Source organism: Schistocerca cancellata, chromosome 5, assembly GCF_023864275.1.
Source record: "Schistocerca cancellata isolate TAMUIC-IGC-003103 chromosome 5, iqSchCanc2.1, whole genome shotgun sequence".
Classification (NCBI taxonomy): domain Eukaryota; kingdom Metazoa; phylum Arthropoda; class Insecta; order Orthoptera; family Acrididae; genus Schistocerca; species Schistocerca cancellata.
In genome coordinates this window covers 256,674,241-256,701,401 of record NC_064630.1, presented here as the reverse complement: position 1 = coordinate 256,701,401, position 27,161 = coordinate 256,674,241, and the positions used below count along the sequence as shown (strand labels likewise).

Here is a 27,161-nt window from a genome sequence, read left to right as displayed (position 1 = left end):
TGTGCTGGCTAAGACCTGACCACACAATTACAAATAATGCATGGTGGTAAATTTAAAAATGCAACAGATTATTCTAAATTTACAGATGTTTTTAAACTGCCTGACAACATAAGTGAAGCATTCAGAACATATGAATGGATGTTCATGTAACATTGAACACATACGCACACCATCAGGAGGTATGTAAATGATTAGAGCAGCAATTCTCTTTGACAGATAGAACAGCTACCAGAGTGCATTAGTGTTGTGCAAGTATAGTGCTGTTACCATGTCTGATAGGGTATACAAAAGGCTTCAACAGGGTCAGATGTTGAATGATCACTGCACAGAAATGGAGATGCTGTGTACTTGTGCGAGACAGTGTTATCAATGCCTGACAAGAGTTTGAAAGGGGCCTCATTGTGATTAGAGGGTTGAATGTAATATCCAAGTTTGTGGGACATTCAGATGTGACCGTGACCCATGAGTGCATGGGAATGTGAGAGTAGGCATACTTATTGTCAAAGTTGGCATCACGGTGTGAGGGACTGTGGTGTATGACTCCAAGTGACAGTTTGTGACAGGTCATCTTAACTGTCTAAGCACTGCTACTTTTACATTTTTGATAAATCAGATTTTGGAGATGTAAATGTCAAGTATTTGACTCACATCCCTAATTTCATTTACTAATATGTTTAACGTCCGCAGCTCGTGGTGTCGCGGTAGCGTTCTCACTTCCCCAGCACGAGGTCCCAAGTTCGATTCCCAGCGGGGCCAGGGATTTTCACCTGACCTGAGATGACTGGGTGGTGTTGTGTTGTCATCATCTTCATCAATGGCAAACCACCTCAATTATTACGGCGGTGCAGGTCTCCCACATTGTTCCCCTACGCTCTCCCAAGAGTCATAGGACTTCATTTCCAATATGTTTTACACATCATATTCTGATGTAACTCATTATTGAGCAAGGAAGTGTTTGTTCCACGGTAGTGTGCTGTAAGTATAATAAGTGGCAACCACTACTCTAAATATACACATTTTTGAAACAGCTGGAGTATTGATATAGCCTCACAGTCTGCCTTACGAAATTTGCTGTCAATGAGTGAGAGAGAGAGAGAGAGAGAGAGAGAACACAGTTTAGTAGAAATCACAGTAAATAGAAAAACATATAAACGATCAGAAACTTGCAACACAGTTCACTGAGAGAGTGTCCTATAATTGTAAAACTGATTAATTCCACAACATAGGGAGAGTTCGCACTAATGATCCATGGAACATTCAAATAACTGAAAACTAATGACTCGGTGTTGTTCTTCATCTGGATTTCTGTTTGCTTTACTCAAAACTCACAAACTAACAATTACTTTTATTTTACCCTATGAACTGATGATCCTTCATTTCTGCTTTATGTATTCTGATCACAATGAAAGTTAGAGTGAGGTAAATGGTGAATTTTACAAAATTCAAGTTAACATCTCAAAGTAATCTCCTTTAAGTTCCATGCAAAAGAGCTTCCCCATGAGCCATTTGGTGAACAATCCAAAATATAATAGGCGGTTCAGAAATGCTTAAATGACAAACACAGTTCTGAGGGATTTGAAAATGACACCAACATACCCTTTTCACCATCATGAGCTGAAAAAGAATCATGAGTTCAGGCTTGATTGCAAAATAGATGCAGAACTTTCTGGTTTTAGGACCCAATAAGAAAAATATTGCAATAATGAGTTCTTCACAAAGAAGACTATAGTCTGTAATGAAACTTATTGGTAAATTAACTCTGTGTGTTGGGCTAGGGTTAGGACCCAGCTCAATCTGTAATGTCTATAGTAGGGAAAGAATGTGGTGCAATATCTGGTCTTGAGCACAATTCTAATCCCTCAGGAAGTTTCAGAGATGACTATGTCCTGACTTTAGAGGGCCAGGCATCTTGTGTTGGTGAAAGAAGATGCCACGCAGGCCCACTACTGGTCACATCTGGATTCTTTTGAAAGGCTTACAAAGATGTACTCTGTGATATCAATATGTGATTACATCCTATGACACTGTGTCCACTTTCTGTAAATAAACTGTACAATGCTAGTTGCTGCACTCACCTCTCACAAGACTCTACATGGAAAATCTGGATTCATCACCAGGAAGTCAGTGAAGTGTAATATAAATTCTAAGTTACTGAAAATTAGTTAAGCATGTTTTTACAGAACTGCAAAAACTGTGTCTATTGATCCTAAGTGCAGAAAAATAAGATGATGAACATTGTATCAGTTCATGCTATTTGTTGTTTATATCTCTTCAGTCACTCTCCAAACACAAATGGACTGTCATCTGTGGCAGCTATTGCTGCACACAGACACTAACTTCATATTGAAGAGGGTGCAACTCTACAACAAAGTGCAAGGAGCTGACCATCAGAAAGTCCTTTCATGTACTCTTAATTTTGACCATCGTCATGAAGAACCAAATTAGTAATTTAACTCAATTTCCACATATAAAATTTACACATAATGGCTAACAACAATATAAAAAGAATAGACTGCTACTCGCCACATAGAGGAGACAGACAGTGACAATGCAAGAGACTGCTAAAATATTTAAGTTTTCGGAGACAGAGTCGTTCTTCTGAATTAGAAAATTCACACACATCCACACAAGCAAAGTGCACCTTACATAAGTAGCAAACTACTGGGATGGGTGGTGGGGTTGAGAGGAGGGATGTCGAGGGGCAGGAATAGCAGGGATAACTCTGTGCGCTGCAGAAACAAAGCACAGCCCCCCCCCCCCCCCAAATTAGTCTGAATTATTTATGAGGCTGTTATGTTTTGCAGCAGATTGTAACTTCTGGAAGGAATAAAGACTAAATATGGAATGTTTCTTATAAATTACTTTATTTTTTTATTACCGTACATGAACTTGAGGACAATATTATCGAAAGCTAAGAAGCAGTTAATGAAGATGAGTTGGGAGCTATGATACTGCAAGAAGAATTTGACAGAGGACTAGAAGACTTAGACAAAACAAGACCCCTGGAGCAGACGACATTCCTTTGGATTATTAAGATTCTGAGGAGAGCCAATCATGACAAAACTATTCAACCAGGTGTGCAAGATAGGTGAGATAGGCAAAATACCCTCTGAATTGTAGAAGACTGCAATAATTCCAGTTGCTACATTGTTACATCTTCAGATGGTTTGCATTAAACTTACCTCACCAGGTAATGAGAAATATACATGCTTTCAAGAAACATAAACACCACATGTTATAAGGGAAGCGTGTAAACTGTCTGAAGATGAATCATAATGATTCGAATCCGGTAACAGTACCTTGTGAATAAAGGAACTGAAAGCAAATTTTTAGCTGGTTGCTGTCCCAACATCATCAACATTAGTCTTCAAATAACAGCCACGGTCTCCAACCATGTCATCATATGACAAAATTGCATTAAACTTGCCTCGCCAGGTAATGAGAAATATACAGGCTTTCAAGAAACGTAAACACCACATGTTATAAGGAAAGCGTGTAAACCGTCTGAAGATGAATCCTAATGATCTGAAACCGGTAACGGTACCCTTTGAATAAAGCAACTGAAAGCAAATTTGTGGCTGGTTGCTGTCCCAATATCATCAACATTAGTCTTCAAATAACACCCACAGCCTCCAACCATATCATACATGACAAAACTGCATTAAACTTACCTCGCTAGGTAATGAGAAATACACATGTCACACACAAGGAGAAACTAACCTAATGACTTACCTTAGAAGATAGACTGAAGAAAGGTTAGCCTAAATCTACAGAATTTGCTGATTTAGAGAAGACTTTTGACAGCTTTGACAGGAAAAAAACTCTCTGAAATTCTTATGGTAGCAGGGATAATATACAGAGAAAAGAAGATTGCCTACAATGGGCACAGAAACCAGACTGCAGTTACAAACTTTGAAGGACATGATAGGGGGGCAGTCTTCGAGAAGATAATGAGACACGGTTGTAGCCTATCCCCAATTTTACTCAATATGCACGATGAGCATAAAGGAAACAATGGAGAAATTTGGAAAGGGGACTGAAGTTAAGGGAGAATAAATAAAAACTTTTGAGGTTTGCTGGTGACATTGAAGACACAGCAAAGAATTTGGAAGAGCAGCTGATCAGATTGTATGGTGTTTTGAATAAGACCAACATCAACAAAAGTAAAACAAGAGTAACAGAACATAGTCTAATCAAAACAGTTGATGCTGAGGGAATAAGACACTGAAAATAGTGCACTGTGTAGTAGATGAGTTTTGCTATTTGGGCAACAAAATAATTAATGATGGCTGAAGTAGAGAGGATATAACGTATAGACTTAGCAAGAGCAAGAAAAGTGGTTATGAAAAAGAAATATTTTAACATCTCAAAATAGGCATCCACTAGAGGGATTACAGCTTCTTGTGAATGGGAAAGGGAAATGTATCTGCTGGCACGATCAAGAAAAGATCCTGCAGTAGCTGCACACTATAAAAATTACTCGGTACTACTAAGCAAAGTTATTAAAAAAAATCATGGAACACGTGTGGTACGTCAGAAATCAGGTTCTGACATCAGACATGGCTATATGGAATGTAGTAAAACAAGACAGGACGTTATCACTACTAAGGGTTATAAATGACCAGTTACACGTAGCAGAGATGTTTAAAAATCACAAACAGTTCAAGATAAATTCGATGAGTATATTGAACAAGCAACTTAACATAAAATTCAATCACACTGTGAAAGAAAACATTGTCCATTGTAGGCTACATCTTTATATAACTTATTTTTTGTGCACACTACATCACATGTGACATGGCATACAAATTAAATGTTCAATCCACATGTGATGCCCTACATGAAACAGTCCACATACAGTATAACTTAAGGATGACAACACCATCCTTTCACTACAAGACCACATCGCATCATGTGTGAACCACAACTTCTCAACATACGGAGTCCAAGGCTAGAATGCGTTAAATAGGTTAAAATAGATGGAAGATGCAGTAATTATGCAGAGGTGAAAGCAACTTGACAGGATAGTCTAGTGTGGAGAGTAGATTTCATAATTTACATCAAAGACTTCTTAGTGATGACCCCTAATACAGGACATGTACCACCATCTTATGTTGGACTACATTACAAAGAACCTGAAGAACTCACTTCACTCCTCCTGAAGACCCAAGTTACACCATCGGTTATCTTCTGCATCTGGCAATTAAGGAGGAGAAACTTGGTACAGTAAAACGGAGGATCATTTTCGATGTGTCTTTTCATGAGATCAATGAGCACTCTCTCAACATTACAACAGTGATAGGCTCAAATTTTCCGCTGGAAATATTTGCTGTTCTGTTACATTTCTGATTACATCCTGCAAGCATTTCTGCGACTAGTCTCACATACTGTCGACAAGTATTTGATTTCTATGGCATAATGTTTTTCAAGACAATTGTGGAAACTACCTTACTACAAAAGCAGTTTACATTTTTCACTAGACTTCCATTTTGGCATGACATGCAGCCTATTCTTGTTTTCAGCAACACTGAAAGAACAAGTTCCTAGCTAACACTGGTTTCACAGATGGCTTTATGTTTGGTGCAGATAACAACAATGAAGCTATGTATTATGAACTAACAGCCCTCGCAAAATGACAGAACTTTCAAGTGGCGAAATGGGTCACTACTTCTGACCATATGTAAGACAAATGGAGAGCTAAAAGGAGAGATTAATACAGGGACTAAAGCTGTTGGTGCATAGATTAGATTAGATTAGTACTTGTTCCACAGATCATGAATACGACACTTCGTAATGATGTGGAACGTGTGAGGTTAATAAAAGGTGTCTATACAAGATATTACATTACACAAAATACTACATGACACTTAATATTTTTATTTTTTGTGGTGATTGGGGAAATTACCCACTTACTATATCCAAAAATTCATCTAATGAATAGAAGGAGTTGCCATAAAGAAATTCTTTTAATTTCCTTTTAAATGCTATATGGCTATCTGTCAGACTTTTGACGCTATCAGGTAAGTGACCAAAGACTTTTGTGGCACTTAACTTTGATTAGTGAAGATCATCCTTTCTCCTAGTGTTGTAGCCATGTACACTGCTATTACTTTTGAATTCGTTCGGATTGTTAATAACAAATTTCATAAGTGAGTATATATATTGTGAGGCTACAGTGAAGATCTCTAGCTCTTTAAATAAGTGTCCGCAGGATGATCTCGGATGAGCTCCAGCAATTATTCTGATTACACGCTTTTGTGCAATGAACACTCGTTTACTCAATGATGTGTTACCCCAGAATATGATGCCATGCGAAAGCAGAGAATGAAAGTAGGCATGGTAAGCTAATTTACTGAGATGTATATCGCCAAAATTTGCTATGACCCTAATAGCATAAACATTTCAGCAGATCTTCAGTGTTTTTTTTTTCCAGCTCAACTCCTTATCAATGCATACATCTAGAAATTTTGAATATTCTACCTTAGCTACAGATTTCTGATCGAAATCTATATTTATTAATGGTGTCATTCCATTTACTGTGTGGAACTGTATGTACTGTGTTTTGTCAAAGTTTAATGAGAGCCCATTTGCAGAGAACCACTTAATGATTTTCTGAAAAACATCGTTTACAATTTCACCAGTTAATTCTTGTCTGTTGAGTGTGATAGCTATACTTGTATCATTGGCAAAAAGTATCAGCTTTGCGTCTTCGTGCATGTACAATGGCAAGCCATTAATATACACTCCTGGAAATTGAAATAAGAACACCGTGAATTCATTGTCCCAGGAAGGGGAAACTTTATTGACACATTCCTGGGGTCAGATACATCACATGATCACACTGACAGAACCACAGGCACATACACACAGGCAACAGAGCACGCACAATGTCGGCACTAGTACAGTGTATATCCACCTTTCGCAGCAATGCAGGCTGCTATTCTCCCATGGAGACGATCGTAGAGATGCTGGATGTAGTCCTGTGGAACGGCTTGCCATGTCATTTCCACCTGGCGCCTCAGTTGGACCAGCGTTCGTGCTGGACGTGCAGACCGCGTGAGACGACGCTTCATCCAGTCCCAAATATGCTCAATGGGGGACAGATCCGGAGATCTTGCTGGCCAGGGTAGTTGACTTACACCTTCTAGAGCACGTTGGGTGGCACGGGATACATGCGGACGTGCATTGTCCTGTTGGAACAGCAAGTTCCCTTGCCGGTCTAGGAATGGTAGAACGATGGGTTCGATGACGGTTTGGATGTACCGTGCACTATTCAGTGTCCCCTCGACGATCACCAGTGATGTACGGCCAGTGTAGGAGATCGCTCCCCACACCATGATGCCGGGTGTTAGCCCTGTGTGCCTCGGTCGTATGCAGTCCTGATTGTGGCGCTCACCTGCACGGCGCCAAACACGCACACGACCATCATTGGCACCAAGGCAGAAGCGACTCTCATCGCTGAAGACGACACGTCTCCATTCGTCCCTCCATTCACGCCTGTCGCGACACCACTGGAGGCGGGCTGCACGATGTTGGGGCGTGAGCGGAAGACGGCCTAACGGTGTGCGGGACCGTAGCCCAGCTTCATGGAGACGGTTGCGAATGGTCCTCGCCTATGCCCCAGGAGCAACAGTGTCCCTAATTTGCTGGGAAGTGGCGGTGCGGTCCCCTACGGCACTGCGTAGGATCCTACGGTCTTGGCGTGCATCCGTGCGTCGCTGCGGTCCGGTCCCAGGTCGACGGGCACGTGCACCTTCCGCCGACCACTGGCGACAACATCGATGTACTGTGGAGACCTCACGCCCCACGTGTTGAGCAATTCGGCGATACGTCCACCCGGCCTCCCGCATGCCCACTATACGCCCTCGCTCAAAGTCCGTCAACTGCACATACGGTTCATGTCCACGCTGTCGCGGCATGCTACCAGTGTTAAAGACTGCGATGGAGCTCCGTATGCCACGGCAAACTGGCTGACACTGACGGCGGCGGTGCACAAATGCTGCGCAGCTAGCGCCATTCGACGGCCAACACCGCGGTTCCTGGTGTGTCCGCTGTGCCGTGCGTGTGATCATTGCTTGTACAGCCCTCTCGCAGTGTCCGGAGCAAGTATGGTGCGTCTGACACACCGGTGTCAATGTGTTCTTTTTTCCATTTCCAGGAGTGTATATTAAGAACAGCAGGGGACCCAAGATCGAACCTTGCGGAACCCCATTCTTGATTGTTCCCCAGTTTGAGAAATAGTTTTTTGCATATTATGTGAACTGCTTATTTCAACTTTCTTCTGCACTCTTCCAGTTAGGTATGATTTAAATCATTTGAGCACTGTCCCATTCGTACCACAGTACTTGAGCTTATCTAGAATACTCCACGATTTACACAATCAAAAGCCTTTGAGAGATCACAAAAAATTCCAACGGGTGACTTCCGGTTACTCAGAGCATTTAATATTTTATTAGTGAAAGTATATATAGCATTTTCCGTTGAAAAACCTTTCTGGAAACCAAACTGACATTTTGTTAAAACTTTATTTTTACAGAGTTGTGAAGCTACTCTACAACACATTACTTTTTCAAGAATTTTGGATAAGGCAGTCAGAAGAGAGATTGGGCGATATTTCTTGGTCAGATGTAACCCCTTTTTTATGCAGTGGCTTAACAATGGCATACTTTAGTCTATCCGGGAAAACACCATGCATCAGGGAGCTATTACATATGTGGCTAAAAATCCCACTTATCTCTTGGGAACAAGCTTTTATTATCCTGCTGGAAATGCCATCAATTCCATATGAGCTTTCATTCTTGAGAGAGTTTATTATCTTCCTAATTTCAGAAGGAGAAGTGGGTGGAATTTCAATCTTATCAAATGGTGTGGGTAAGGCCTCTTCCATTAACTGCCTTGCTTTTTCTAATGAAATTTAGATCCTATTTTCTGTACAACATTTAAAAAATGATTATTAAAAATGTTTTCGACTTCCAGCTTGTTGCTTGTCAAATTTCCATTCGCTATGATGGTAATGCCGTCATCCTGTACTCTTGGTTGCCCTGTCTCCCTTTATAATAATATTCCAAATTGTTTTGATTTTGTTATCAGAGGCTGCCGCCGTTGGATAAGCAGCTGTAGCAGCAAGTCGTATACTCCTAGCTCACTCATTTGTTACATAGTTTAATTCTTAATTTCTTTGCGTGTTTTTGTTACTTGCATTGTTAAATTCATAAATTTCGGGCGTATTATAGTATTTGAGAGTTTTAGCATTGCGTTTTAGTACCTGAATAGTGTAAATTCGCGTAGTCGTCTGTCTTATGTTTTTGTTTTGAACGGCCAGTGTCGGTTGGTCACAGTCAGTGTGCTCCCTGCCGCCGTTGGATAAGCAGCTGCAGCAGCAAGTCGTATACTCCTAGCTCACTCATTTGTTACATAGTTTAATTCTTAATTTCTTTGCGTGTTTTTGGTACTTGCATTGTTAAATTCATAAATTTTGGGCGTATTATAGTATTTGAGAGTTGTAGCATCGCGTTTTAGTACCTGAATAGTGTAAATTCGCGTAGTCTCCTTCCGCCGCCGAGCAGTGTGTCAGCAGTGCACAAGTTACTGCATTTACTAGGCAATCTCGTATTTTAATAACCGTTTAAATTTTGTGTCGATTTGTTTGCGCTCTCTGTAGATTAGTTCAGACGTTCTTTGCACAAGTTTTTAGCATGGATAGGGACTGCAACTGCTGTGTTCGGATGCAGGCTGAGTTGGCATCCCTTCGCTCCCAGTTTCAGGCAGTGTTGGCTTCGGTCACACAGCTTGAGGCTGTTGCCAATGGGCATCACTGTGGGGGTCCGGATGGGAGTTTGTCGGGGACGGCCAGCTCGTCCCACGCATCCCCCGATCGGGCTACGACTGTGGTTGCCCGGGATACTGCCCGCATTGAGGCTGATCCCTCACCTGTGGTAGAGTGGGAGGTCGTCTCAAGGTGTGGCAGGGGGCGAAAGACATTCCGGAGGGCTGAACGGAAGGCCTCTCCAGTTTGTCTGACGAACCGGTTTCAGGCTCTGTCTCTGGCTGATACTCAGGCTGATACTGATCTTCGGCCTGACATGGCTGCCTGTCCTGTTCCAGAGGTTGCCCCTCAGTCTGCAAGATCCGGGCGATCGCAGAGGGTGGGCTTACTGGTAGTTGGGAGCTCCAACGTCAGGCGCGTAATGGGGCCCCTTAGGGATATGGCAGCAAGGGAGGGGAAGAAGACCAAAGTGCACTCCGTGTGCATACCGGGGGGAGTCATTCCAGATGTGGAAAGGGTCCTTCCGGATGCCATGAAGGGTACAGGGTGCACCCATCTGCAGGTGGTCGCTCATGTCGGCACCAATGATGTGTGTCGCTATGGATCAGAGGAAATCCTCTCTGGCTTCCGGCGGCTATCTGATTTGGTGAAGACTGCCAGTCTCGCTAGCGGGATGAAAGCAGAGCTCACCATCTGCAGCATCGTCGACAGGACTGACTGCGGACCTTTGGTACAGAGCCGAGTGGAGGGTCTGAATCAGAGGCTGAGACGGTTCTGCGACCTTGTGGGCTGCAGATTCCTCGACTTGCGCCATAGGGTGGTGGGGTTTCGGGTTCCGCTGGATAGGTCAGGAGTCCACTACACGCAACAAGCGGCTACACGGGTAGCAGGGGTTGTGTGGCGTGGGCTGGGCGGTTTTTTAGGTTAGATGGCCTCGGGCAAGTACAGAAAGGGCAACAGCCTCAACGGGTGCGGGGCAAAGTCAGAACATGCGGGGACCAAGCAGCAATCGGTATTGTAGTTGTAAACTGTCGAAGTTGCGTTGGTAAAGTACCGAAACTTCAAGCGCTGATAGAAAGCACTGAAGCTGAAATCGTTATAGGTACAGAAAGCTGGCTGAAGCCAGAGATAAATTCTGCCGAAATTTTTACAAAGGTACAGACGGTGTTTAGAAAGGATAGATTGCATGCAACCGGTGGTGGAGTGTTCGTCGCTGTTAGTAGTAGTTTATCCTGTAGTGAAGTAGAAGTGGATAGTTCCTGTGAATTATTATGGGTGGAGGTTACACTCAACAACCGAGCTAGGTTAATAATTGGCTCCTTTTACCGACTCCCCGACTCAGCAGCATTAGTGGCAGAACAACTGAGAGAAAATTTGGAATACATTTCACATAAATTTTCTCAGCATGTTATAGTCTTAGGTGGAGATTTCAATTTACCAGATATAGACTGGGACTCTCAGATGTTTAGGACGGGTTGTAGGGACAGAGCATCGAGTGACATTATACTGAGTGCACTATCCGAAAATTACCTCGAGCAATTAAACAGAGAACCGACTCGTGGAGATAACATCTTGGACCTACTGGTAACAAACAGACCCGAACTTTTCGACTCTGTAAGTGCAGAACAGGGAATCAGTGATCATAAGGCCGTTGCAGCATCCCTGAATTTGGAAGTTAATAGGAATATAAAAAAAGGGCGGAAGGTTTATCTGTTTAGCAAGAGTAATAGAAGGCAGATTTCAGACTACCTAACAGATCAAAACGAAAATTTCTGTTCCGACACTGACAATGTTGAGTGTTTATGGAAAAAGTTCAAGGCAATCGTAAAATGCATTTTAGACAGGTATGTGCCAAGTAAAACTGTGAGGGACGGGAAAAACCCACCGTGGTACAACAACAAAGTTAGGAAACTACTGCGAAAGCAAAGAGAGCTTCACTGCAAGTTTAAACGCAGCCAAAACCTCTCAGACAAACAGAAGCTAAACGATGTCAAAGTTAGCGTAAGGAGGGCTATGCGTGAAGTGTTCGGTGAATTCGAAAGTAAAATTCTATGTACCGACTTGACAGAAAATCCTAGGAAGTTCTGGTCTTACGTTAAATCAGTAAGTGGCTCGAAACAGCATATCCAGACACTCCGGGATGATGATGACGGCATTGAAACAGAGGATGACAAGCGTAAAGCTGAAATACTAAACACCTTTTTCCAAAGCTGTTTCACAGAGGAAGACCGCACTGCAGTTCCTTCTCTAAATCCTCGCACAAACGAAAAAATGGCTGACATCGAAATAAGTGTCCAAGGAATAGAAAAGCAACTGGAATCACTCAACAGAGGAAAGTCCACTGGACCTGACGGGATACCAATTCGATTCTACACAGAGTACGCGAAAGAACTTGCCCCCCTTCTAACAGCCGTGTACCGCAAGTCTCTAGAGGAACGGAAGGTTCCAAATGATTGGAAAAGAGCACAGGTAGTCCCAGTCTTCAAGAAGGGTCGTCGAGCAGATGCGCAAAACTATAGACCTATATCTCTGACGTCGATCTGTTGTAGAATTTTAGAACATGTTTTTTGCTCGAATATCATGTCGTTTTTGGAAACTCAGAATCTACTATGTAGGAATCAACATGGATTCCGGAAACAGCGATCGTGTGAGACCCAACTCACTTTATTTGTTCATGAGACCCAGAAAATATTAGATACAGGCTCCCAGGTAGATGCTATTTTTCTTGACTTCCGGAAGGCGTTCGATACAGTTCCGCACTGTCGCCTGATAAACAAAGTAAGAGCCTACGGAATATCAGGCCAGCTGTGTGGCTGGATTGAAGAGTTTTTAGCAAACAGAACGCAGCATGTTGTTATCAACGGAGAGACGTCTACAGACGTTAAAGTAACCTCTGGTGTGCCACAGGGGAGTGTTATGGGACCATTGCTTTTCACAATATATATAAATGACCTAGTAGATAGTGTCGGAAGCTCCATGCGGCTTTTCGCGGATGATGCTGTAGTATACAGAGAGGTTGCAGCATTAGAAAATTGTACCGAAATGCAGGAAGATCTGCAGCGGATAGGCACTTGGTGCAGGGAGTGGCAACTGACCCTTAACATAGACAAATGTAATGTATTGCGAATACATAGAAAGAAGGATCCTTTATTGTATGATTATATGATAGCGGAAAAAACACTGGTAGCAGTTACTTCTGTAAAATATCTGGGAGTATGCGTGCGGAACGATTTGAAGTGGAATGATCATATAAAATTAATTGTTGGTAAGGCGGGTACCAGGTTGAGATTCATTGGGAGAGTCCTTAGAAAATGTAGTCCATCAACAAAGGAGGTGGCTTACAAAACACTCGTTCGACCTATACTTGAGTATTGCTCATCAGTGTGGGATCCGTACCAGATCGGGTTGACGGAGGAGATAGAGAAGATTCAAAGAAGAGCGGCGCGTTTCATCACAGGGTTATTTGGTAACCGTGATAGCGTTACGGAGATGTTTAACAAACTCAAGTGGCGGACTCTGCAAGAGAGGCGCTCTGCTTCGCGGTGTAGCTTGCTCGCCAGGTTTCGAGAGGGTGCGTTTCTGGATGAGGTATCGAATATATTGCTTCCCCCTACTTATACCTCCCGAGGAGATCACGAATGTAAAATTAGAGAGATTAGAGCGCGCACAGAGGCTTTCAGACAGTCGTTCTTCCCGCGAACCATACGCGACTGGAACAGGAAAGGAAGGTAATGACAGTGGCACGTAAAATGCCCTCCGCCACACACCGTTGGGTGGCTTGCGGAGTATAAATGTAGATGTAGATGTAGATTAATCTCAGACATGATGCACAAGCTTCTGGACTTTTTAATAACCTTTCTTAACGTAGCACAGTAGTTTTTATAATATTTGGCTGTTTCTGGGTCATTACTCTTTCTTGTTGTTAGATACAGTTCCCTTTTGTGGTTACAAGATATTTTTATTCCTTTAGTGAGCCAAGGTTTTTTGCATGGTTTCTTATAATTAGATTTAACCACTTTCTTGGGGAAACAGTTTTCAAATTCTCTTACAAGTGTATCATGAAATAAGTTATATTTTAAATTAGCATCCGGTTCCTTGTAGACCTCATCCCAGTCTAACTGCTGAAGATTTTCTCTGAAATTTCTAACTGCTGAGTCGTTAATTGAACACACAACTTTGAGGGTAGTTTTGAAATACTGAATGGAGCTATGTCATATACTGTAACTAGCTGAGCACCATTATCAGAAAGGCCATTCTCAACAGGACACAAGAATTTATGTTTTTAAACTTATCTTGGTCTATAAAGGTGTTATCTACCAATGTGCTGCTGTCCTTTACTACCTGAGTAGGAAAATTAATAACAGATGTCAAATTGAAAGAACCGAGCAAGACTTTCAGGTCATTCTTCCTATTACACTCTTTCAGTGAATCAACATTGAAGTCCCCACAAATAATAATTTGCTTTCCCCTATCTGACAGATAGCACAACAAGGCATCCAAGTTTTCCAGGAATAAATGAAAGTTTCGTGAAGGGGACATATATACTGTTACAATTATAAAAGAGCCCTCCTTAAGTTGACAGGCACATGTTTCTGTATGTTGCTCTAGACAAAACTAATCTTTTTACACAGTGATAACTTTTGACATATATGGCAACTCCTCCTCTCACCTTATTCTCTCTACTCATATGTACAGGTAGTTTATAACCACTGATATTTACCTTTTCCATATCAGACACAATGTGATGCTCAGACAGGCATAGTATATCCATTACATTATCAGATTAAACAAACCAGTAGCTCATCTACTTTATTCTTCAATCCCGGAATATTTGGTGAAAAATGGTAACATTATTTTCACTTTACTTTTGTGAGAATCTACTTTTTTCTTTAATCCACCAATATTTTGGTTAAATATGGTAACATTATTATTTACTTTTCTGTTGTGAGAATCTTGTGAGTTTTGGACCTCTTTAGAACCTGCCTGCCTGCCTGAACTTCTCATTGGACACTGATATTAGTCTAAAAAAGAGGTACATCTATGAGTACTAGTGTCACCCCTTATGGATTTCGCTAACAACCCTGCCAGTTTACCCTTCCCTTTCCTACTGAGGTGCAGGCCATGCCTTGTGAAATACCCCCTATCAATAGCCTTGACAGGGACCAATCCAATGTCTGCCAGAGTGGCTGCCTTATGCAACTGATCCAACTCCATATTTACCCTCCTGACAGAGCGGTTCAACTGGGGCTGATCATGCCGCACGAAAGCAGGCACCAGCCCAACATTGGTATGGGTCGTTGCAGAGGCTATTTTCACCAAAAAGCTAAAACTGCAACATCTTGAACCTCTAGGAGCATGGCTACTAAGAAAATTCAACACAGCTACAGGGTACAGCATTACTCAGGCAGTACAATAGTCTTTGGTTGTATATGCAGTGATACTTATCAATGGAAGAGTTTCATCTGGGATAGAAATTCATACATATATGTCTCCTAGTCAATAAGGACATTGTTCTGCACATGATAATCCAGCAAACCACATAACACGGGGACTTCTTGGCTATCAAATCCTATCTGTAAATGTTTGGTGAAAAGCACCCCATACCAAGGAGAATGATGGTCGTCCAGTGCTCCGAATAAGTTTCATGACCTTCCAGAAGAGAAAAGAAACAGAATATGTGATGACACTTAGTATATCTCCCAGCCTCATTGACATTTTCAAATTCGATCCCTACTGGAGGCTGATTTGTACAACCAGTTGGATCCTTTGCTTCTCACATAAAATCCATCACAAAGATTAACTTGCTAAAGAGTTGGCAGCTGTTGAGCTTGCAAACACACATAAGAGGGCTATCCACAAAGTACATTACGTTTTGGAATTAAAAATAAATAAAGTATTGGATTTTTTTTTAAATTATATACAGATGAAAGCCACACTTAAATACTACTTTTTTACATAGTTGCCATTTAAATTAAGGCACTTATCATAGTGATGGACGAGCTTGGAAATTCCTTCGTCGTAAAATTCGTCCGCCTGCGCCTTCAACTACGTGGCGACTGTCTTTTGGGACAGAAAAGGTGTGATTTTTGTGGATTTCCTGGAAAGAGGCACTACAATAAACTCTCAAAGGTATTGCCAAACTCTGCACAACCTCAGAAGAGCAATAAAAAACAAGCGCAGGGGAAAGTTGGGCTCAAAGATCTTGCTGATTCACGACAACGCCCGGGCCCACACGGCAAATGCCACTCGTGAAGTTCTCGAACCTTTTAAGTGGGAGTTGTTTCCTCATCCGCCGTACAGTTCCAACCTGGCACCGAGCGACTTCCACTTATTCCCAGCAATGAAGAAGTGGTTGGCTATGCAGCGTTTTGATGACGACGCACAGCTCCAAGAAGAGGTAACCACGTGGTTGAAGGCGCAGGCGGCCGAATTTTACGACGAAGGAATTTCCAAGCTCATCCATCGCTACGATAAGTGCCTTAATTTAAATGGCAACTATGTAGAAAAGTAGTATTTAAGTGTGGCTTTCATCTGTATATAATAAAAAAATTCCAATATTTTATTTATTTTTAATTCCAAAACGTAATGTACTTTGTGGATAGCCCTCATACTTTTTGGATCAGAATACCCAACAACAGTTTTTGTACACGGGAAATCCATGCACTCCAGAATGGTAAACTAAGCCCACAAACTCTAAAACTGGATCTTTCATCCTTTTACTGAAGAAGGACTCATTTGTCTGGGAGATAGATAACAACTTGCACACCTCACCAGTGAGCAACACCACTAAGTACTCTGTCATGGGTCATCACTTTATGATCCTCTTCTTTCAAACACATTGATTTTCACTCTCCTTGTCTCCAAATTGTGTTATCCACACCTCAGAAAGAATTTTAATAATGTTGTCAAACCTCTTCTGTTGTTGCTCTGCAAATCTCTTTTCTCCCCAATTCTATTCGGTACCCCATCATTAGTTACTTTATCTATCCATATAATTTTCAACATATTAAAAATTTCTGCTCTCTTCTTGCCTAAACTGTGTATCATATTTCATTTCTGTTCTAGGCTACACTCCATACAAATACTTTGAGAAAAGACACTCTAACACTAAAATCTATATACAGTGTTAATAAATTTCTCTTCTTCGGAAATGCTTTTCTTGCCATTGAAAGTTAGCATTTTATATCCTCTCTACTTCAGCCATCATCAGTTTTTTGCTGCCCAAATAGCAAAACTCATTACTACTTTAAGTGTCTCATTTCCTAACCTAATTCCCTCCGCATCCCCTGATTTAGTTTGTTTACATTCCATTACTCTTGTTTTGCTCATGTTGATGTTAATCTTACATCCTCTTTTCACAACACTGACCATTCCATTCAACTGCTCCTCCAAGTCCTTTGCTGTCTTCGACAGAATTACAATGTCATCAGAAAACCTCAAAATCTTTATTTCTTCTCCCTGCATATTTATTCCTACTACAAATTTTTCTTTGGTTTCCTTTACTGCTTGCTCAATATACAGACTGAGGCTACAACCCTGTATCAATCCCTTCTCAACCACTGCTTCCCTTTCATGGCCCTTGACTATGAAAACTGTGGTTTGCTACCTGTACAAGTTGTACACAGCCTTTGTTCTCTGTCTTTTACCCCTGCTACCATCAGAATTTTGAAGACAGTCAGTGTTGCCTCATGTGTTGCTACATTTCTCGAAAATCCAAACTGATCTTCCCCGAGGTTGGCTTCTATTAGTTTTTCCAATTCATTTGTAAACAATTAAAAACCATTAAAAGGGACCTCCATACACATGAACCAAGCAAGAGCATGGTGACTCCAAGAGGGCAACAAACTGAAGCTCTCTCACCCGCAGATCAAATGAGAGTAAGTATGTCAGGGCAAACAATGGTGCTAACAATGGGACAAAGCAACACTGGTGTCCCAATGTGCTAAATACCTCAAGGAGATACACTTAGCCCTTATGTTGGAACAAGTCCACATCATATTTGCAACTCCACGGATTTCGTTGGGCATTTAACAACTTTAGACTTAGTAATTCCGATATCCTTATGAGCTTTAATATAGTCTCTCTTTTCACCAGAATGCATTTACAAGACTCTTTGGAACTTATTGGCCATAAATTTGGCAGAGAGATGACCAATCTTTTAACGCATGTCTTGACATTAACACTTCCTTTTTGGCAGTTGTTACTATGAATGGATGGAAAGAGTAGCCATGTGAAGTCCATGCTCACCAGTTATTGCCAATTGCCAACATGCACAGGGAACACTTCGAGGAGGGTGATCTGGAATCAGTCCAACAGAAACTTAACTCTCCCTTGTGGTATGTCTATGATGCCTTAATCATATAGCTACATGCAAGAGACAAGTTGAAAGATTTCCTCACACATCTCAATTTCATAAACTAGAAAATCAATTTTACTGTGGTAGTTAAAGTGGATGGAGTGATCCCGTTTCTGCATGTCCTGGTAAAAAGAAGAGCAGATGGCATGTTGGAATACAGTGTGTACCATAAGAAGGCACACACCAACATATACTTACATGCAGACAACTGCCACCCACTAGGCACAGAAGAACAGCATGCTCAAAACATTGGTACATACGACTCAAACCTCGACGATGAGAGCTTCAAGTAATAAAATGAAGATCTGTGGACAGTGCTCCAGAAAAATGACTAACAGAGTGGCAAATTCAGAAAGCTCTGCATCTTGCACCGACTGTACAACATGTGGAAACAAATGAGGAATCTCAGGAAAATGCAGACGTTGTATTTATTCCATTTTGTGGTACATTATCAGGGAAGATGGACGAATTCTTTTGAAACATCAAATGAAGACTGTCTTCTGCTCGACAACTAAAACACATGCACTATTTGGCAGTAGCAAGGATGACGTTGGGTTATGGAAATTCAGGGTCTATCAGATCTCTTACATAGGTCAAACTGTCTGTACTGTTGAAGATTGTTGCCAAGAACACAAATGGCACACCAAACGGCAGCATCTTAACAAGTCAGCAGGAGAGAAGTTCAATTAAATCATTGTAGTTTTGAAAACATTAAACATAAATTATGCCATTTAGCTGTGTAAAGGCCTTACATTTTGTTTCGAAGAACAACAGCTGCTTAATGGACTAAGCAATTTATGTTTGCATGGAGATGTTCAGACATGCTTTCATGGTGACACACCACTCTTGTACTAGTGTGAACTATTACCTAGAGCATGTTACAACCCTGTTGGCAAAAAAAAAAAGAGAAGAAGAATCATACAACACAAAAATGTCAGAAATCTAATGATTTAGAAAGACTTTTCCAGGAAGAAAATTCAAAAGATGTTAATTCCTTATCACCCATATGAAAATGCTGGGACAAATATTTATGAAGATATGAGTAGAAACTCATGAGCTGTTGTAATATCATCAGTGAAATTTCAACAAACAGGTTCAACAGACAAAAAGGCTATACACAGCAAAATATGCATAAGTTCAAAGATGTAATTACCAAGAAAATTGCAGTAGCTTGTGGACTTGATGCTAGGGAATTGGGGGAACTGTATGCAAGCAAACAATGTATTAAGAGTTTGGATTACAACCAGCTAATTGAAGATCCACATGAAGAAAGCAATTCAAATTTTGATCTTAATTCCCCAGATAGGATTATTTAAAATGACAATGAAAGAATTTTCTTTTTCAGAACAAATAGCAATAGCAGCAAGCAAATAACAGAAGAAAGAAAAAAAAGACTATTGACACATCCAAAAAGCACATGTGGAAAGTGGCTTCCACAAAAAATAAGAGAAAAGGTTATAAAATTTAATTGAATTTGTGTGCAAAAAAGACTTTTCTCCCAGTCAAGTAGAACAGGAAAATTTAGAAGCAAAAGCACATGCTAGTGCGAAATTTGAAAGAAATTTTATTGTTTGTTGAAACAGTAATGGACCTAAAGTTGAATTTTCAAAAACCTCTGAATTACATCCAAAGTGACAGGTGAAGGTAGATGCACCAGAGTCACCCTCAGTTTGTGGAGAGACAAAAAAACATAATGTGATTCATAACTGCCATCAAGCAACACAATAATTATTAATCTTCAGTTTCTTTTTTTTTCAAAATGTAATTAATTTTTAAACTTTAACTGAAACAATAGGGAAAGGAAAATATATGTTTCTGATAGACTTAAATGAACACTTTTCAGTAGTGCAAACAATTAAAACATCATTAGTGTTAATTTTAAGACATGGTGTCAAATGTATCTGAAAACTTTAGAGGCTAATAATACTCTGAATAAACCTATTAGGGGAGTACATAATTTTCCAACAGGCAGGTACACAATGCACTGACAATGAAAGTTTTTCTGTTGTCTTTTACTCACTACCTATTTCTTCTTAAAATATGGATAAAATGGGCCAGGACAAAAATTTTCACTATGTTTGAAGTGGGGTTGTGCTTTTGTCATTGATTTCTGATTCTCATATCTGTTATTTCTGTGTTCTGCACAAAACAGATCTAGGTGACAAGTTATGAAGCCCTTGCTCAGTTAGGTCACTAACAATGCATGCCAAACATGAGTATTTTTCTACACATTTGTTTCTGGCTCCAAAGAAAGTGGCCCTTGTGAAGAAGGCTGTAACACCTACACAAAGTTACAGATAGAGCTGAAACTTGATAGAAGTACATGCAGGTCCCTTATGAACACTACAGTCTACCAATACTTCACAAGTCAAAAGAAAATTAACTGGTGAAGTTGGAGAGATTTGATTCAAAGTATCGGGAGAAAGAAAACTGGTGTTCTACGGATCGGAGCGTGGAATGTCAGATCCCTTAATCAGGCAGGTAGGTTAGAAAATTTAAAAAGGGAAATGGATAGGTTAAAGTTAGATATAGTGCGATTTAGTGAAGTTTGGTGGCAGGAGGAACGAGACTTTTGGTCAGGTGAATACAGGGTTATAAATACAAAATCAGAAAGGGGTAATGCAGGAGTAGGTTTAATAATGAATAAAAAAAAATAGGAGTACGGGTAAGCTACTACAAACAGCATAGTGAACGCATTATTGTGGCCAAGATAGATACGAAGCCCATACCTACTACAGTAGTACAAGTTTATATGCCAACTAGCTCTGCAGATGACGAAGAAATTGAAGAAATGTATGATGAAATAAAAGAAATTATTCAGATAGTGAAGGGAGACGAAAATTTAATAGTCATGGGTGACTGGAATTCGAGTGTAGGAAAAGGGAGAGAAGGAAACATAGTAGGTGAATATGGATTGGGGCTAAGAAATGAAAGAGGAAGCCGCCTGGTAGAATTTTGCACAGAGCACAACTTAATCATAGCTAACACTTGGTTTAAGAATCATGATAGAAGGTTGTATACATGGAAGAACCCTGGAGATACTAAAAGGTATCAGATAGATTATATAATGGTAAGACAGAGATTTAGGAACCAGGTTTTAAATTGTAAGACATTTCCAGGAGCAGATGTGGACTCTGACCACAATCTATTGGTTATGACCTGTAGATTAAAACTGAAGAAACTGCAAAAGGGTGGGAATTTAAGGAGATGGGACCTGGATAAACTGAAAGACCAGAGGTTGTACAGAGTTTCAGGGAGAGCATAAGGGAACAATTAACAGGAACGGGGGAAAGAAATACAGTAGAAGAAGAATGGGTAGCTTTGAGGGATGAAGTAGTGAAGGCAGCAGAGGATCAAGTAAGTAAAAAGACGAGGGCTAGTAGAAATCCTTGGGTAACAGAAGAAATATTGAATTTAATTGATGAAAGGAGAAAATATAAAAATGCAGTAAATGAAGCAGGCAAAAAGGAATATAAACGTCTCAAAAATGAGATCGACAGGAAGTGCAAAATGGCTAAGCAGGGATGGCTAGAGGACAAATGTAAGGATGTAGAGGCTTATCTCACTAGGGGTAAGATAGATACTGCCTGCATGAAAATTAAAGAGACCTATGGAGATAAGAGAACCACTTGTATGAACATCAAGAGCTCAGTTGGAAACCCAGTTCTAAGCAAAGAAGGGAAAGCAGAAAGGTGGAAGGAGTATATAGAGGGTCTATACAAGGGTGATGTACTTGAGGACAATATTATGGAAATGGAAGAGGATGTAGATGAAGATGAAATGGGAGATACGATACTGCGTGAAGAGTTTGACAGAGCACTGAAAGACCTGAGTCGAAACAAGGCCCCCGGAGTAGACAACATTCCATTGGAACTACTGACGGCCTTGGGAGAGCCAGTCCTGACAAAACTCTACCATCTGGTGAGCAAGATGTATGAAACAGGCGAAATACCCTCAGACTTCAAGAAGAATATAATAATTCCAATCCCAAAGAAAGCAGGTGTTGACAGATGTGAAAATTACCGAACAATCAGTTTAATAAGCTACAGCTGCAAAGTACTAACACGAATTCTTTACAGACGAATGGAAAAACTTGTAGAAGCTGTCCTCGGGGAAGATCAGTTTGGATTCCGTAGAAATACTGGAATACGTGAGGCAATACTGACCTTACGACTTATCTTAGAAGAAAGATTAAGGAAAGGCAAACCTACGTTTCTAGCATTTGTAGACTTAGAGAAAGCTTTTGACAATGTTGACTGGAATACTCTCTTTCAAATTCTAAGGGTGGCAGGGGTAAAATACAGGGAGTGAAAGGCTATTTACAATTTGTACAGAAACCAGATGGCAGTTATAAGAGTCGAGGGGTATGAAAGGGAAGCAGTGGTTGGGAAGGGAGTAAGACAGGGTTGTAGCCTCTCCCCGATGTTATTCAATCTGTATATTGAGCAAGCAGTAAAGGAAACAAAAGAAAAATTCGGAGTAGGTATTAAAATCCATGGAGAAGAAATAAAAACTTTGAGGTTCGCCGATGACATTGTAATTCTATCAGAGACAGCAAAGGACTTGGAAGAGCAGTTGAACGGAATGGATGGTGTCTTGTAGGGAGGATATAAGATGAACATCAACAAAAGCAAAACGAGGATAATGGTATGTAGTCGAATTAAGTCGGGTGATGTTGAGGGTATTAGATTAGAAAACGAGACACTTAAAGTAGTAAAGGAGTTTTGCTATTTGGGGAGCAAAATAACTGATGATGGTCGAAGTAGAGAGGATATAAAATGTAGACTGGCAATAGGAAGGAAAGCGTTTCTGAAGAAGAGAAATTTGCTAACATTGAGTATAGATTTAAGTGTCAGGAAGTCGTTTCTGAAAGTATTTGTATGGAGCGTAGCCATGTATGGAAGTGAAACATGGACGGTAAATAGTTTGGACAAGAAGAGAATAGAAGCTTTCGAAATGTGGTGCTACAGAAGAATGCTGAAGATTAGATGGGTAGACCACATAACTAATGAGGAGGTATTGAATAGGATTGGGGAGAAGAGGAGTTTGTGGCACAACTTGACCAGAAGAAGGGATCGGTTGGTAGGACATGTTCTGAGGCATCAAGGGATCACCAATTTAGTATTGGAGGGCAGCGTGGAGGGTAAAAATCGTAGGGGGAGACCAAGAGATGAATACACTAAGCAGATTCAGAAGGATGTAGGTTGCAGTAGGTACTGGGAGATGAAGAATCTTGCACAGGATAGAATAGCATGGAGAGCTGCATCAAACCAGTCTCAGGACTGAAGACCACAACAAACAAACAACAAAACGTGAACTGTAGATTAAAACTGAAGAAACAGCAAAAAGGTGGGAATTTAAGGAGGTGGGACCAGGATAAACTGAAAGAACCAGAGGTTGTACAGAGTTTCAGGGAGAGCATAAGAGAACAATTGACAGGAATGGGGGAAAGAAATAAAGTAGAAGAAGAATGGATAGCTTTGAGAGATGAAATAGTGAAGGCAGCAGAGGATCAAGTAGGTAACAAGACGAGGGCTAGTAGAAACCCTTGGGTAACAGAAGAAATATTGAATTTAATTGATGAAAGAAGAAAATATAAAAATGCAGTAAATGAAGCAGGCAAGAAGGAATACAAACGTCTCAAAAATGAGATCGACAGGAAGTGCAAAATGGCAAAGCAGGGATAGCTAGAGGACAAATGTAAGGATGTAGAGGCTTATCTCACTAGGGGTAAGATAGATACTGCCTGCATGAAAATTAAAGAGACCCTCGGAGAAAAGAGAACCACTTGTATGAATATCAAGAGCTGAGATGGAATCACAGTTCTAAGCAAAGAAGGGAAAGCAAAAAAGTGGAAGGAGTATATAGAGGGTCTATACAAGGGCAATGTACTTGAGGACAATATTATGGAAATGGAATAGGATGTAGATGAAGATGAAATGCGAGATATGATACGGCGTGAGGAGTTTGACAGAGCACTGAAAGACCTGAGTCGAAACAAGGCCCCGGGAGTAGGCAACATTCCATTAGAACTACTGACAGCATTGGGAGAGCCAGTCCTGACAAAACTCTACCATCTGGTGAGCAAGATGTATGAGACAGGCGAAATACCCTCAGACTTCAAGGAGAATATAATAATTCCAATCCCAAAGAAAGCAGGTGTTGACAGATTTGAAAATTACCGAACTATCAGTTTAATAAGTCACGGCTGCAAAATACTAATGCGAATTCTTTAGAGACGAATGGAAAAACTAGTAGAAGCCGACCTTGGGAAAGATCAGTTTGCATTCCGTAGAAATGTTGGAACACGTGAGGCAATACTGACCCTACGACTTATCTTACAAAATAGATTAAGGAAAGACAAACCTACGTTTCTAGCATTTGTAGACTTAGAGAAAGCTTTTGACATTGTTGATTGGAATACTCTCTTTCAAATTCTGAAGGTGGCAGCGGTAAAATACAGGGAGTGAAAGGCTATTTACAATTTGTACAGAAACCAGATGGCAGTTATAAGAGTCGAGGGGTATGAAAGGGAAGCAGTGGTTGGGAAGCGAGTGAGACAGAGTTGTAGCCTATCCCCGATGTTATTCAATCTGTATACTGAGCAAGCAGTGAAGGAAACAAAAGAAAAGTTCGGAGTAGGTGTTAAAATCCACGGAGAAGAAATAAAAACTTTGATGTTTGCCGATGACATTGTAATTCTGTCAGAGACAGCAAAGGACTTGGAAGAGCAGTTGAACGGAATGGAGAGTGTCTTGAAAGGAGGGTATAAGATGAACATCAACAAAAGCAAAACGAGGATAATGGAATGTAGTCGAATTAAGTCGGGTGATGCTGAGGGAATTAGATTAGGAAATGAGATACTTTAAGTAGTAAAGGAGTTTTGCTATTTGGGGGGGCAAAATAACTGATGATGGTTGAAGTAGAGAGGATATAAAATGGAGACTGGCAATGGCAAGGAAAGCGTTTCTGAAGAAGAGAAATTTGTTAACATCGAGTACAGATTTAAGTGTCAGGAAGTCATTTCTGAAAGTATTTGTATGGAGTGTAGCCATGTATGGAAGTGAAACATGGACGATAAATAGTTTGGACAAGAAGAGAATAGAAGCTTTCAAAACGTGGTGCTACAGAAGAATGCTGAAGATTAGATGAGTAGAACACATAACTAATGAGGAAGTATTGAATAGGATTGAGGAGAAGAGAAGTCTGTGGCACAACTTTACTAGAAGAAGGGATTGGTAGGTAGGACATGTTCTGAGACATCGAGGGATCACCAATTTAGTATTGGAGGGCAGCGTGGAGGGTAAAAATTGTAGAGGGAGACCAAGAGATGACTACACTAAGCAGATTCAGAAGGATGTAGGCTGCACTAGGTACTGAGAGATGAAGAAGCTTGCACAGGATAGAGTAGCATGGAGAGCTGCATCAAACCAGTCTTAGGACTGAAGACCACAACAACAACAGTCTGTAACTGAAGCTAAGTGAAATCTTTATGAAAGATTTGCTATACTTCAAGTTTAGCTGAGATGTGAATAAGTTATAACTTTGCTCTTCCAGTGCTAAGTAAGTGAACCATTTTACTTTAGTAGCAATCGTTAAGTTACTGTAGAAACAATGATTTTCATGGTTATTTATATGTTTTGAGAGAGATCAATATTCTAATGCCAAGACAAAAGTTCCAAAGCTTGTTTATCTGTCTGCCAAATTAACTTTACAGTCTCCAGAATGAGATTTTCACTCTGCAGCGGAATGTGCGCTGATATGAAACTTTCCTGGCAGGTCGCTGGAGAGCTTCTGTAGAATTTTGAAGGTAGTAGAAAGGTAGCTACTGGCAGAAGTAAAGCTGTGAGGACGGGGGAGTGGGGGGGGGGGGGTGACTAGTGCTTTGGTAGCTCAGTTGGTAGAGCACTTGCCCGCAAAAGGCAAAGGTCCCTAGTTCCGAGTCTCAGTCCGGCACACAGTTTTAGTCTGCCAGAGAAGTTTCATAACTTTACAGTGTCCAATAGAACCATGGTTTTTACCTACATATTCATATGGACTGCTTTAGGCTCAAGAGAAAAAAATCTGATTGCTTTTTAGCATATTAAAGAAGAAATGCATTAGTTCTACAGCTTTTGTCAATCCTCAGCAAAAACTAAAAATACACAGTTGAAAGAGGTATTAGGTGAAGAGACTGCATACCACCAAACTTTTATTAGGAGTCCTCTCTCTATAGAGAAGAAGGGCAAATCACTATTTCATAGTAGTGTTTGCTTGTACTGCAGGTAAACTTCAACAACAAATGGAAGATGTTATTATTGATGTTATAATGTAGTCTTGAAAATCGATTATGTTAAAACTAAATATATCTAATGGTTGGGCAGGGAATGAAATAAACAGCAGAGTGAAAGTAGCCTGGAGTGGTTATGCCGGAATAGGAGTTCTTGAAACTAAGTTTTCACGTACGCATTTCCAGTTTTCAGTTATCTAGAACCCATTCAGGAACTGAATGTTACTGAGAGTAATTTAGGGCGACAGTTAAATAACAAATGAATCAAGATAAGAAAAAGACTGGAGTGGAAAATGTAATCACGACTGCAATGAAAATGAAATGGAGATGGTGTGGACATGTTGCTTCCTACACATATAGGCCAAGGGCGTTTGTTGCTAGAAACAAATACGAAGAGACAATGGCGACGACCTAATGGAAGGACGGTAGATGAATCAGAGCAAGAGCAACAGGTCACTGAAGACTATAATATTTGGAAAAGTCTAGAAAGTGCTTTTACTTAGCAGTGGTTAACAAACTGCTGACGTTGATCAGTGTTACCTGCTTTAAGACATTGGCATTTTGACGTGAGAGGAGCTGTATTACATTATGCCCATGTGTAGTTACAAACGAAAAATATGCCAAAGAAATGCTTCGGTTGCGTGTTATGTACGCAAGTTAAAGATAATTTTATATATATTTTATACGAAAAGGTTTAACTGGGACTAAACGACATGTGTGTCTAAAGAACGACGAAGCAAATGAAAAACAGTATTCGTTAACAACACGAC

At 40.6% G+C, this 27,161-nt stretch overlaps 1 protein-coding gene across 3 annotated transcripts in view; it reads right to left on the bottom strand.

Moving 5' to 3' along the window:
- The window catches only part of LOC126187583 (probable 5-hydroxyisourate hydrolase ZK697.8), a 100,855-nt gene that overhangs the window by 73,021 nt on the left and 673 nt on the right, over positions 1-27,161 (bottom strand). The window lies entirely within an intron of this gene.